The 14,898-nt window shown below is 35.0% G+C and overlaps 1 non-coding gene across 1 annotated transcript; it reads right to left on the reverse strand.

The window, feature by feature from the left end:
* Positions 1-14,727: 14,727 nt before the first annotated feature.
* On the reverse strand, positions 14,728-14,799 carry TRNAQ-CUG (transfer RNA glutamine (anticodon CUG)). The gene has a single exon. It is a non-coding gene; the product is annotated as a tRNA-Gln (tRNA).
* Positions 14,800-14,898: the final 99 nt, after the last annotated feature.

The following is a 14,898-nucleotide window of genomic DNA, read 5'->3' on the forward strand; positions in this document are numbered from 1 at the left end:
AGTACCTTTGAAATGAATATAGCCACAGATGAACACGACGCGAAATAATACTAGTAGAGCCTTCTCTTAGAAAACCGCACGAATTAATACGCCCAATAATATAATTGAATAGTTTTGAAAATGCATGAAAATATTTTGACAAAATCAATAGCCGTTCTGTGACGAGACAATGAAATTCGAATTTCCGTTTAACTTTTTAGTAGGTCAATTTAGTCATAAATGAGTATACGTATAGGAAAATTTACATCGCCAAAAAAAATCAAAAGAGATATTTACAAGTGTAAATATTCAGAAAAAATATTTTGAAAATTTCCGCAAAATAAGTCAAACAAATTTCTCGTTGAGCTATCTTGACAGAAAAACGGTTGGAAATTTTGGGGCTTATCTAGTGTGACAGACTAAAAAAATCGATTTTTGAGAATTAGGGGAAAAAAGTTAAAAGTTAAAGTTGAATTTTACCCAAAATTTTGGTCGTTTTTTCCTGCCGAAAGTCGATTTATGATCGAAACAAAAAACTGCTTGATCAATAATTAATAATTTAACAAATTTGAAAAGTGTAGTTTTGAGAATAACTCGTTTAAGGATAAACTAACGGAACTGATTAAACAGAGTGGCGATACTTTAGAAGACTGTAAATAAAGGACTATTTGAGAATTTGATTTAAAATTTTAGTTTGTCAATTTTAAAAATAAAATCTATCGAAATATGAAAATATATTTTTTTAAGCTTCACACTATTTATGCCTTACTACTACCAGTTAAGGTTCGACTATTATTAGAATGAACTTGTTTGTTGAAGTATGACCAAACTTGGATCTTCCGTAGGGGTAATTCGACCACCTAGCCACCGTCACTCTTTTTATTTATTTTAGCACACACCTTATATTATTTGAAATCCAGCTAAGAAGCTTTCGAAAATTTATTTGAAATTTCAACACGAAGATGTAAGGAAGCATTTTCCCACAAATGTATCTTGAAGTAAAGGCACAAAACCATCAATTAAATTTTAATGAGTTAACTTACTAGAATTTAATTTATTTTGCCGTTACAACAAAAACAAAAAAACGCTCCATGCATAATTGCGTAAAATGTAGTACTGAAATAAGATAGTTGCTGTCATTCATAGAACTTTGGCTTAAAGTTGCCAACAAGCACGCTCAAGTAGCAGCAGTTAACTTTATTATCCACATTATATACCTCCATGCATACATACATATGTGGTTTCGTAGAACTTATCTTAAACTTCGCCGCAAACCAGAAACTTATGGCATTGACTAAGACACCTTCACTGCGGAGACAACAAATATGCCGCAAACAATAACAATAACAAAGTTAATGCTGAGAACGCTTGTCAGCTGTAGAGCGAGTGTTAAAAGCAAAAGTAATTAATTACGAATTTAAAATGTTATGCTGCACATAAAATATGTTGTATGCAACAAGAGTAACAGCAAAAACCCAAAACAACTTCGACATCGACGTAAAGCCTGTCTGTCACTCAACTCATTCATCAGCAGATCAGTCAAGCGTTGATGAGGAGGACGAAGAAGAAGAAGAACAAGAAGAGACGAAAAAGTAACGAAGCAGTTAAATGGATTCTTGCTTGCACTTGCAGCTCGTGCCGCAGGCGGCATTTGCAGTTTTAAATATGCATGCATTTAGAAGTAAATTTGATGGTGCATATAATATAACGTATGAATGTGTGTATGGTGTGTATGTCTGTGCGTGTGTTTATATGCTGCGTAACTTTTAAACGTCACTCATCCAATGAGTAAGTTTTCTGGGCAAGAATGTTGCAAATACGTTAAGATAAGTGTCTAACACTACACCCACACATGCAGTTTTATAGGTAGGGTATTAGGGTAGCATATAATATGCAAGTGAGTGCTAATGCCTAGAATTAAGCTTACCGAAAAAAATATATTTTTGTGGAAAGAAATTCTATTAGATTGAATAAAAAATGTATATCTTCCTTCCTTCAAAATTATTTCTAAGTCCAAAGAGCATTATGTTTCTAGTATCCATAAAAAACCTTACTTACCACAAGCATATGCTACTTGTGAGCTAACGCCACAGGTAAAAAACTTTCAATAAAACTTTGTTCTATATAAACACACCCATTTTTTAAAATAAATTTGAAAACCTATAGTCAACCCTGGTGCTTCTAAATAGTTTTAGTTAGTCAGCTTAATGTGAAAACTTGTGTGTTGCAACAAAATAAACTATATGCATATTTGAACACCAGTGCGTGCAACATGTCTTGTTGGCTTGGCGTATTTAGCTGGCAGTTAGAATTTAATGACTAACAAAAACTTTCGATCTAACTTTGGCTAAATTTAAAAAAAAATATTAATCAAGTTAAATTGATGGAAACATAAACGCACTTGCAACATCAACCATACATATGTATACGAATCGGTACCGATCATCCAAGAATTTCCTCTACCAGCAGCAACATTTTTCTCATCTCTTTAAAAGTAAGAATGGACTTACTTTGTATGCAAGCTTTCCAACGAGATTAGTTCTTGCGAATTCATCAGAAGTGAGTGAATGTCAAAGTTTGGCATTTTAAGCAAATTACCTTCATTAAAGAAGTTTGTATGTGCAGCTTGTGGAATACCACAAACTTGTGTACAAACCACATGCGCGTCGCTATAAATATTCTCCGTTACATTTATGCACTTACCACTTGTAGTTAATAGGTTGTTATCTAAGTGGATGCATATGTTTGTGGAAGAGTCTGAGACAAGTTCTTTTCTGCAGTAAAGCCTGCAATCAGCTTGAACTAGTTTGCCGCCAATTATTTCGCTTGAACTACAAAACCGCGCTCTCTTCGTAATATGCTCAAGAATTGGGAGTTTCAAAACTTAGCGAATGACCTTGTTGCCTATTTACATTAAAAATACATACATTTATATGATATACATATGTACTTGTATTAGCCGGCACACCAATAAGAGCAAACTTCTCAGTATATTTATGAAACGAAAATCTTTCTCAACTTTATTGCTTTGCTGCTTAATATTATTATAGGATGAAATAAGAGAAAAAGCAAAAATCTTTTATTATGATACTCATATTAGAGACCATCCGGAGCGATATACTGCATATAGTGATCTTCCCACTCTTGCTTCAAAAAAGTCCTCAGTCTCGACAATTACCTCTGTATTATTGCCAAATTTTTTTCCAAAAAGATCTGAGAACAATAAATGTTGCTGTGGACAGATGCAAAAAATACGGATCGAAGTCCGATGGATGCAAGTTTTTTCCTTGATTTTGAACGTGATCTGTTTATAGATTTTGAATTGGCAGTCGGCTCTTCACGTCGATATTATAACCCCATCAGTAGAAAAATTTACTATTTTTAAGCAACTTATATGCCGGTAAATATAAATACAGCTGATACCGTATTCTCTCTCTCGGTCACTCCTTCTCAGCATTGTCATATGTAGTCCTAGAGGCCACCAGCTGTTCTGGGTCTACCTGTATATACACACATAAGATTATACGCTTTAATATATTTGTATGGAAAGCTCCCCTACTGCTACAACTACCATTGAGCGCACATAGTTCACCGAACAATTGGCCGACGTCTAACCAACCGCAGCGAAAACAGCAATGACTACTTGTTGCACGACACGCTCACTCATTAAAGTCAAATCATTAATATCTGTTAATAAATCATGTTATTATTAATTTATGCGGTATAATGATAATATATTTACGTACTACTCACTACACACTGATAAGTACGAGTATAACAATATTAATAGCATTTAACACACTCCTTCAAGCAAACAGATAAACAAACGTCTGGTATAGGCAAGCACAAATGCCAACAATAGCGCCATGCAAGCGACGTTGAGGAAACCTGTCACGGATGCCGGCTTGTTCTCCTATACATACAAACATATGTATATCGTATTAAGCAATCAGCAGAGCAGCAATTAACACCTTTTGCATTTACTTATTTACCACACATTGAGACAGGCAAGCACAATTATTAACACGATAATAAATATGATTATTTTATATTGGTGTGAGATTTACCGGTGCTCAAACGATTTCTAACACATGCACATACATACATACCATCATACAATGTAACAGCCGTTCAAACTTGTCAACAAAAATAACACTTGTGTCGTACAATATTTATTACAGAGAGCATCAAGCCCGCTAGTGACTTTGTTGCCCTGATTAAAAATTATTTAATATTAATTAAATAACAATGTTTGATACTGCGTGAAAGTGTTTCTGAAGAGCATTTACCACTGAATCTCTACTGATCCTCACCTCTCTCCACATACGCTTGCTTGAAAAGCGCACCTAAAAAAGATCAGCTAGATTTTAATTTAATTGAACTCGTTCCACTGTTATAACCAGTTTCGTTTATTATATTGAAATTCAGAATTTTCGTATTTTCGAATGGTCTTAAAGGAGTGTCAAATATGGAATTAAATTGGCTTAGTGAAAGGCCAAGAAGAGATTATTTCGTTATGAGTTGCGCAAAGCGAAATGATAATGTTCATATGTATTTAATGATGCACATACAAATAAACAAATAATAAAGTTGAGAGATGGCACGCCGCAAAAAGGAGGTGAAATATACGCGTATGGAGAATGTATAAGAATATTAAAAAAATTATTATTGCGATTTATATATATAAAATTTATGTGAACCCGAAAGTTTTGGATATATTGTATACTCGTATATTAATTCGGGATTTCAAGGGCTAAAAAATCTCTACGCCTTATAACCATTGTTTCTTTTATACCCTGAACATAGTATATTAAATTTGAAGTTTGTAGCATCCAAAAAGAAACGCCGGAGATCCTACAAAGTATATATATATATACATATATATAAAACTGGTCATGGTGACGAGCTGAGTCGATTTAGCCATGTCCGTCCGTCAGCGTAATTTAGTCAGCAGAACTAGTGTCTTCGAACTAGTGTCTCAGTTTTTGGGATATCGGTCTGGAATTTTGAAATGACCTTTTCTCACCAAGTCGGAGCCGCAGATATCGGACCACTACAGCATATAGCTGCCATATAAACTGACCGATCAAAATCAAGATCTTTTTATACCTCTTTATGCTATAAAAATGCACTTGTGTAGGGTATTATAGCTTCGAAGTTAACGTTTTTTCTTGTTTATTTTTAAACTTGGGATAATCTGTACTACTAACTTGCTTACCAAAAAATACTTAATACTATATACATATTTGCATCCGATACTTGGACTTACCCGTGGCCGAAGGTTCGCTTTAAATTTCTACCTCGGTTGGTAGTCACCAGCCCATTAAATTAACTGACTTATGATCCCGTATATGCAAATTTCATATGTGCAGTCAATATGAAAAATCTTCTTCCGTCGTCTTTTCGAATTTAAGTTTAATAATTTTTATATTGTGGAAATTGGTAACTTTCAAAAACCAGAATTCTAAATTATTACTTATTACCACCACAAAACATTTGGTTCTTTGAACTTCTATTGAAAAGAACTTCCTTCAATAAACATTCATTTGTAAATTCAGTCGTCTTCATACATTCTTTTTACTTGTCCTCACTTTACTCTCATGAAACTATAAATTGACACACCAGGAGCTAAAGGCTGATGATGTCGTCATAGTAAAGAACACTGCGGTCAAATAATAGGCGCCAAGCGTCGTACGAGGATATGAACTCACACCCACCGCTGAATCGAACGCATTTCACTACCAGACAGCAATGGACGAGCAAACCGTGTGTAACCGCACAAATTACTGTACCAACCCGATGCAACGTGCCTTTTGCAACACCTTCGGACAACGGAACATAGATCACAACTGTACAAACCACATTTATAATGGAGGAGGAGAAGGCGTTGAAGTGAAAATCGAAGGCGCCGATAATTATTATTTTTATCTGAATGTGCATAGTGTAAGTAATAGGATGTGGTGAAAAGATGTATGTATATAGGGATTCACGAATAGAGTAACCAGAAAAAGATTAGATATATATTTTTATAGAAAATAGACTCTTGGCCCTACAACTGTCGAAGCGATTATCACCTAATTTTAAACCTCGCCAAGCCTATTTTGAGAGAAAGATCGAGCTAATTAAAAATACGAAATCCCTTTTGCTTTTTCCTACACAGAGAAAGCCTCCCTCTTCAACCACCAACTTTTTTTGAATTCATCCTTTGCTTCGATATTGGTTCCGAAATAGAGCAAATTTTCTACAAATGTTCGGATTGTAATGAAATTGCACTGAGAGTTAATTTATCAATAGGAGATATCTTGACTCGCCTACCCACTTTGCTTCTATATACAATTTGAAGAAAAACGAACGAACAGCTTCATTGTTTAGACCATAGCTATCGACATTTTTTAAGTTTGTTACATGTTTAACAAAATGTTTACATCTGGCCACTCCAGCTGAGTATAAGAATCCACTATTTGTTTCCGATCGAATAAATTGAGGCTGGCATTGAAATTGTTCAAGCAGAAGAATGACTACTTGGCACTAAACGCGTGAAGCCTACATAAATCGATATACAAATGTATTTTTGTATTTACATATAAACGAGTCCATACCACATTCGGTATTGTCCCCTGCAGCTACAACGCAGAAGAGGAAACTTTTTGTATCATTTCTGAATGCCACTTGCACAATGGTAAGTAAGCGAGCCTTTTTTTCTCTATTATACAGGTGAAACCTGATAAACCACGTCCCGTTATGGTTTGGATTTATGGCGGTGGTTTTTGTAGTGGCGAAGCCACACGCGAGCAGTACGCATCCGATTATTTCATGCGCAAGGACGTGATTTCGGTGACAACATCGATTGGACGCTTTAAGTATGTATGTCTCAACACATACCTATATCTATATGTTCATATGTATTGTACATTTCAAGTTGCCCAAAGCGTAGTCCGCATGGAAAATATGCACCTTCATACTCCTAGTAGTGCTAGTTTTAATGTTCCAATTGCGGCGCTAAGAGAAATTAAACGCAGTTGGGAATGTTTCATAAAATATTTCGACCAAGCCGTAACGCTGTCAGTAGAATATTACTTACACTGAGCACTCAAGCGAGAGGACTATCTCACCGCGTCATTATACAATCGTACACTATCGACTTGTCACCCGTTGACCGCAAGCCGAATGTACAAGTAAATGCTCCCGCCAAAGTGCCTGGCCACAATAAATTTGGAGGGTGAGCGTAAAATATTTCATCATCTATGGTACATTGTAATGGGCGGAGGTGAGAATGGAATATGTATCAATGAATATTTGCAATGAATATTATTTCGTAACACCCACCTCCATACATCAAACTCCACTCATTTGCCATTTGATGTTAGATTTGCACTACGACCTTTGTTGCTCCCATGCTTGATACACAAAAGATGACGTGCTCTCTCTGCGAATAAGGTATTTCCAATCAATGCGCATTCATGAAGCAGTTACTCAAGTATATCCGGAGCGAATTCGTAGGACCGACCGTGTCCCAAACAGTCGACCTGACTTCTATCTAGTTAAGTTTTTTTTGACTCGGGAGAGGTTAGTGATCTGACTGAATCTAACGTCGTTTGTAGGTAATCTACCATATCCCTCTGTATCCTTATATCCAGTAAAACACACGAAAAGTTCGTGTTTCTTATAGGTTAAGTCATTAGTTTCTCGCGTAACTTTTGTAATGAGTAACGCTAAGTAGAGAAAGTCATGGAATGGCAACAGTTTACATCTTCATAAATATGAACCAACTTTGAAAGAAACAAATATGAGACTCTCAAATTCTCGAAATGACGAATTTTCCTTGAAATTGGATCCAATGCATTTGAATCTTATGATGTTGTTAAACAGAATCTCGTAGATAAACAACCTGCCAGTCAAAATTTCAAGGTTCTTTAATAAGGAACAACGACATTTATTTTGATATACATCGGCTATTGTAGTGTTGCCTTGGACAATAATCTATGTCAAATTTCGTGAAAATAATTTGTTAAAGAAATATATTTTCCATACGAGTACTTGATTTTGATCGATTAGTTTCTATAAGAGTCATATCCTATCGTAGTCCGTTATGGGTTCCAACAAATGAGCAACTTCTTGGGTAAAAAAGAGCGTGCGCAAAATTTTAGATCGATATTTCGAAAACTGAGAAAACAGTTCGTGTATATATAGACAGTCAGACGGACAGTATTAAATCGACATTTCCTATTGACTGTTACAAAGTTCGTTGCGAACTAAATAAACCCTGTTCAGGATATACAAATTAAAGTCGCAGAAGCAACTTCACATTTAATAAATTCCATGAGATTCCTTTGCACGAGTAGCAATAATGTCAACTCCAGTTCATGTCAATTGATGTAACATAAATATTAACAAGTTGCTATGTATATCTTCTCACTTCCGCTTTTGCGCGCACTACTGCAACCAGCTTGCCACATACGGATTTTTCTGGCATCCGCTACAGCATATCATTCAAGCACGCCTACAATACGCTGCCCACATGTCCACCTTCGCCTAAGACTCGTCAAAGCTAATGCATCCTTTACACTTCCGCAGCGACATTTTTATTGAAGGTAGGCGAAACCCAAAACCTCTACCACTGCCGCAGCATACAGCCATGCCACACATGTTACCGCATCGCCCTATCAATCTCACATGTTTGTGTGCATAAGAAGTGACAAAGCATAGAGTACCGCACCATTAAGCGCTTGATTGGCTTATGGACGATATGCGCCGCGACTGGCAATCCGAATCCGAGTGAAGGCGAAATTAATGGCTTGAAAGATACTAAATGACGTCCTTTGCAACGCTTTGCTACAGGCAGCTACACTTCCGCCACCACCAATACAAATACCGTTACTTCATGGATCCCATCTGCCAAAACGATTGCTTTTAGCGGCGCTACGGGCAAGACTGCTGTGCTGCTTGTGAGTGAAAATGCTTGAATATTGGCAACGATCTGGAATTTATGACATTACCCGAAATGACCAAGTTGTGCGTGTGGCACAAATGTATCGCTTGTGTCGTGTGCCGTCCGCCCGCCAACATCAATGATTCTATCGATTTGCATTTGCACATCAAGTCCGCGTCATCGTTTTGTTGTACACCCAGGCGTCCCAGCCGTGTTGTTGTAAAGCGTATACTCGTAGAAGTAGTTGTGTCCATTTGCTGCGAATTAAAATTGAAATTTATGAATCGAATGTTGCATGAGAGAAAACGGTAGCTTTACAATTGCTGCTGTAGGTAATTAATTATGTGTAATAAACGTTTGTAATTTGTGGCATTAACTATGCAAGTGCTTGAGTCATTAATTATGCAATTAAAATGATGTCAAAAATAGTTTGTTTTATTTAATCGCCAAACAATGGACCTATGACTTGGCTAATGTTTCATGCTAGCAACTGCAGTAAAGCATTCACACACCTACACACATACTTACGTTCATATATTTGGTAATTTACCGTGAAGCTATTAAAATGCTATAATATACTGTTAATTGCAGCAGTAGCATGGATGGAAAATAGTAAATGAAAGTTATATATTGTTATCAGAACTTCTTCGTTTTTACAAGTATTGTAGTAATGATCAAGTAAAATAGGAGAGTAAGATGTAATAAAATGATGAATTACAAAATATTCTGTAAAAACTTCTGACCGACCTATTGCCTGCGACTGCATTGACTAACAAATATATAACAGAAAGTAATGCAGCTCTCATCTCTTCATTTTAATATTCTTTTCGTCAATGAGTTTTATGTTTGCTTTTTTATCGTATTGAAAGAATCATATTTGTTAGTAAGGAAATTTCTGAGATATATAGGATTCTGTTTATTTACCATCTACATATATGAGAAATGCATAAATATTTATACAACAAGTAAGGAGTAGCTAAGTTCGGGTGGAACCGAACTTTTTATACTTCTGCAGCTTGCCAGAATCAAAGCAGGGAAAATACCTTCAGGTCTTAGGGAAATATTATATTAAAAATGTTGCGAAACAATTCAACATTCAATATGCGATGAAATTGTAAATGGATTACAATCAAATTTGGTATTTTAGTTGTATTACTATATTTAACTACGCGTCAGCGAAAATTGTATAAAAATTATCTTCAAATGAGAAATCTGGGATATAAACTCAACTGAAGAAGCTAAATTTAATATTATGAGTTGATGTGAAAACGTCAACCAAGGGATCGCAATTCAATATTTTAGGAATATAAGGTTTGTACCAATGTCTAAACCAATTTCATTTATATTACCATAAAATTTTTAAGAAAACTTGTTTTATTTCATCATCATCATTTATTGAAGTATCACACATTTTGTTAGATGGAAAGTCAGCAATTATTACACAGGCTATATTGGGGACAGAGGAAGGGATGGGCTGACTGATTTAATTTTGACATTGCTGAGGTATACTTGAGATCATATTTTCAAGCAATTTTATAAATATATAACTCTCAAATAAATAAATAAATATAACTTCCTTATTGAACAATATGTTCGGCATAAGGTTGATAAAATAACAAACATCAATATATGTAATACTTGGAAGTTGGGGTACTTCGTAGACTAAATTCACATATTTTTGGCATTAAACCTACGAGTTTATCCAATATTACACGTTGAACTATATATATGCAATATTAATCAGATAATTTTGCTAAGATATCTTATATTGACTGATTTATATCACATAAGACCAACCGGAAGTTTAAAACCTTATGTTAGGTATATGAGTGATAGGGGTAGGATTGACCCGATTTTATCTAATTTTGGCAATACAACATACTACAAGTAACATTATTACATGTATTAACAGAATAAAATGCCTCCTGAGTTTCATTGAAGTACCTCATATACCGTCACCAACATATATGGAGTAAAATCAACAGGATGTTTCAAAATTCTGTGATTAGTTATATGGGGGCTAAGGCAAGCTTTCATCCAATTTTATTCATTCTAGACACAAAGATACATTGTTATTAGGAAAATATTTTCATTTCATTTTTTGGAATAACTCACACATTGGCTGATATATGCGGTATAAAGTCACCCGAAAGTTCGAAAATCTTTATATTAGGTCTAAGCGAAATATTCACCCAATTCAACCCATTTTCGACACTCAGACATACTATCATCAGGAAAGCATACCCTCCTAATTTCAATTATTTATCTCACACATTTACCGATATTTTCGGTAAGAAGTCAACTATAAGCACTGGGGTCCACATATTCGGTACCTAGGGGCTTGAACAGTTTTGATTAGATTTGAACAATTTTTGGTCATAAGCTGGTGCACTTTAGAGGGGCTATTTATGCAAAGTCTTATCCCGATATATTAATTGGTGCTTTATTTGTATACTGGAAAGTGAAAGGGTCAAATGGAACTTAAAATTGTGTTACATGGAAAGTAGGCGTGATTGTGATCCGATTTCATCCATTTTTATACATCCTGAATGTAAAATGTAATGTCTCTGACGCATTTAGTTATTGATTTGTCACATTTTTAGTAGTTTTTAGCAAAGCCGGTATATAGGGAGTACGCGGGGTTATCATCCGATTTTACCTATTTTCACAACATAATAAGAAATGTTAAAAATATTTGTTGTGTACAAATTTGGGTGATATAGCTTTATTGGTTTGGGAGATAAATACATTAAACTTACTGGGGAGCGGGACACACCCACTTTTTAAAGATTTTCAAACCGCAGGTGCCCCTATTTAATTAGATTTGTTGTATATCTTAATTTTCGGCTTAGTTACAGCAATTGTTATGTTTACGATTAATGCCCTTTTGTGGGCGTGGCAGTGGTCCGATTATGTGCATCTACGAGCTGGTCCTTACCATTTTGCCAAGAAACATGTGTACCAAGTTTCATCAAGATATCTTAATTTTTACCCAAGTTACAGCTTGCACAGACATACGGACGGACAGACGGGCGGATAGACAGTCACCCATATTTCAACGTGTCTCGTCATCCAGTTTATTTATAAATATATATATTACCGTATATCTATCTCGATTAGTTTTAGGTGATACAAACAACCGTTAGGTGAACAAAACTATTATACCATGTAGCAACATGTTGCAAAAGTATAAAAAGTCTTTGTTCTATTTTTTAACAAAAATCTTCCGACCTAGCCTACGCTTTGCTTGACAATTCAGACTTTAATAACCATACGAAAAAAGTTAAGGCTATGTCAGTATGAACGCTTTGCTTTCCATGCTTCTCTCTTAGCTCTCTCTTTTGCAAAGCGTAATAAGATGAGAGTTACCCAATATTTCGTTTCGTTTACTCCAGTCGAATTTCTCTATTACGAATTTCTGTACAACGAAGTTCTCTTTAGATGTAGAAACTAATTTCCAGGACACTACAATTTTATTACAATTTCAGTATAATTATGCTTTCAGTATAACGAATTCCCTTATGGCGATTTTTTTTGCGTTTTTATTCTCGCTATAACGAATTTTGTTTCGACTTTAATTTTTTACCACAGAAATGTCAAAAATGGATGTTTGGAGAAAATTTGATGAAAAAAAGTAATTTTTTGCAGTTAATGTAAAGGCTGTTAGTTAGTGGAATGTTGGTCCGTTGCATCGCGACCTTTTCAAACCATCATATTACTTGTTTTCTATATATGTACATAAGTTACATTTTTATTTTTTATCTCTAAAGCTTCGCTATATAGAAGTGTGGACCAAAAGTATTGTTTCCAGTATTGATGTCCGCTTTATTACACCAGCATGACACAACTTTAATGGACTAAATTAAGGATTTTAGTTTCAGAAAAATTTGACGACATATCATATATCAAACGACTAATGGATTGCAGTTCGGAAAAAATCGTGTGATTTAGTTTATGCTTTACATATATTTATGTATTATGTAAATATATTTAGCATACATGTAAAAATATGATTTCCAACGGATTTAGTAAGAATGGAGACTTCCTGTATTTTCATAAAGCTACCACATTTCTAGCAGTTTGATGAATTGGGCGTTAAAGTAGAGAACGTAAATGGATTCATGACAATTCAAATTACCCTTGCTGTCCGAATAATTAACAAATTCTGCACTGCTATAACAACCAAAATGGTATGTATCTAAATTTCTGAGCTATTATGGGATTTTAAAAATTACCCACAGAAAGAAATTGCCCAAAAGGATAATATTTATGGGTAGGAAATTTGTCGTTTCATAAAAATTCTTTTTGTAGACATGAGGAGAATAAATTCAGCGGGGTTATTAAATATCTCCAACGAATATCGTAAAAACTACATAATCGGCAAGGTTTGCGTCTAAATAAATTAAAGCATATTTCTTCAAATCATTTCAGAAATTGTAGAGTATGGGGTGAAACTGTTATTTTTAAGATGGTATACAGGTCAAATCTGATCAAATTTGACTCGGACTGGTCCATTTAAACTGCGCCCGCAAACCGGATCGGTGAAAATTTATTTTCCTAAATTGGTACAGTCTTGTTTACAATTCAAAAGCTGGTCTGGCGATATTTATTATGGAAAAAAAATTTAACAACGATTTTGATTGAAATTTTGTGTTTACGATAGAATCACGGCTACGGAATTATTGAAAATTGCAGAAGTATTTGGGCAGTCTACTTTATGATGAACACAAGTATTTGACTGGCACAAAGTCTTCAGTGAAGGACATGACGTCATCGAAAACCTGCCTAATGCGAGTCGACCAGCCACATCCGTTAATGACGATAACATCGATTAAGTTAAAGACACAATGTTTGAAACTCGTTGCGTTGGCATTAGAGAGATATAGGAGAATCTCATCGTCTCTTATGAATCGACTCAACATAATTTGGTTAAAGTTTTTAGTATGAGGCGTGTTAGCTAGACTGGCACCTGAAAACTGAAACTCATGGCAAAAATGACGTTGAGTAGAGATCGCAAAAGAGATGTTTGACAAAGTAGCGGAAGACCCTACATTCATCAAACGCATCATTACTGGTGACGAGACGTGGGTTTATGAAAATGACGTCGAATGTCGAATGATGTTTTCTGTTTGTAGTCCGGAATTAATATGATCAAATGTTATAAAGATTTTAAATGTAGTGGTTGTTTTCAACATGAAAAATTAGTAGTAGTTAATTGAAGAGTGTGGATCGAGCTGCCACATTGAATACTACAAAATATTCATACAAATGCATAAAGGGTGTTTTATACTCTAGTTGTACAAAAAGGTGAATTCGTACTACGGTGATTAACAAAAAAAGTTCTATGATTATATGGTGCATAACAAGCTGAGATTCTCAAAAGATATTTTGAAGCAGCCGAGGTAGCATCGTGTTTAATAAATAATAAGAATCTGCGGGCTTAGAGGTAAATAATATATACATAGATGGTGCATTGAGAGAAGATGAAAGGATTGAGCCTGTGGAAGAATTTAGACAATTTTAGGCTCATTAAATTCTACAACATACAGAAATACAGACTTTTGTGAAACAACTTAGCATCAAATAAAAATAACTAACCCAACATTTTATTACTGATGTCTTTTTTAGGCTTTACACAATAAAACCTTTATGCAAAGACAAATTCGTCCTTGGAGACGAACTACTTTCAACTCGACATATCACAATCAGTAATTTTATGATTGTATGTATCTATGCATGTATGTAAATGCGTGTTATTTGCTGCGTTGCACCGTAAGTTCCTGTAAAAATAAATAAACGTGGAAAAAAATTATTATCTTAGGTCCCACCGAGACTTGAACTCGGATCGCTGGATTCAGAGTCCAGAGTGCTGGCCATTACACCATGGAACCATTTAACGGTACATCTGTTATCACTAAACAATACTTGTAGTAGGCATGTAAACGGATAGATAACAGTACATGGTGCATCCTTGCTGTTAAGCATTGGGG

The sequence above is a fragment of the Bactrocera oleae genome, chromosome 6 (assembly GCF_042242935.1).
Source record: "Bactrocera oleae isolate idBacOlea1 chromosome 6, idBacOlea1, whole genome shotgun sequence".
NCBI classification, from domain to species: Eukaryota; Metazoa; Arthropoda; class Insecta; order Diptera; family Tephritidae; genus Bactrocera; species Bactrocera oleae.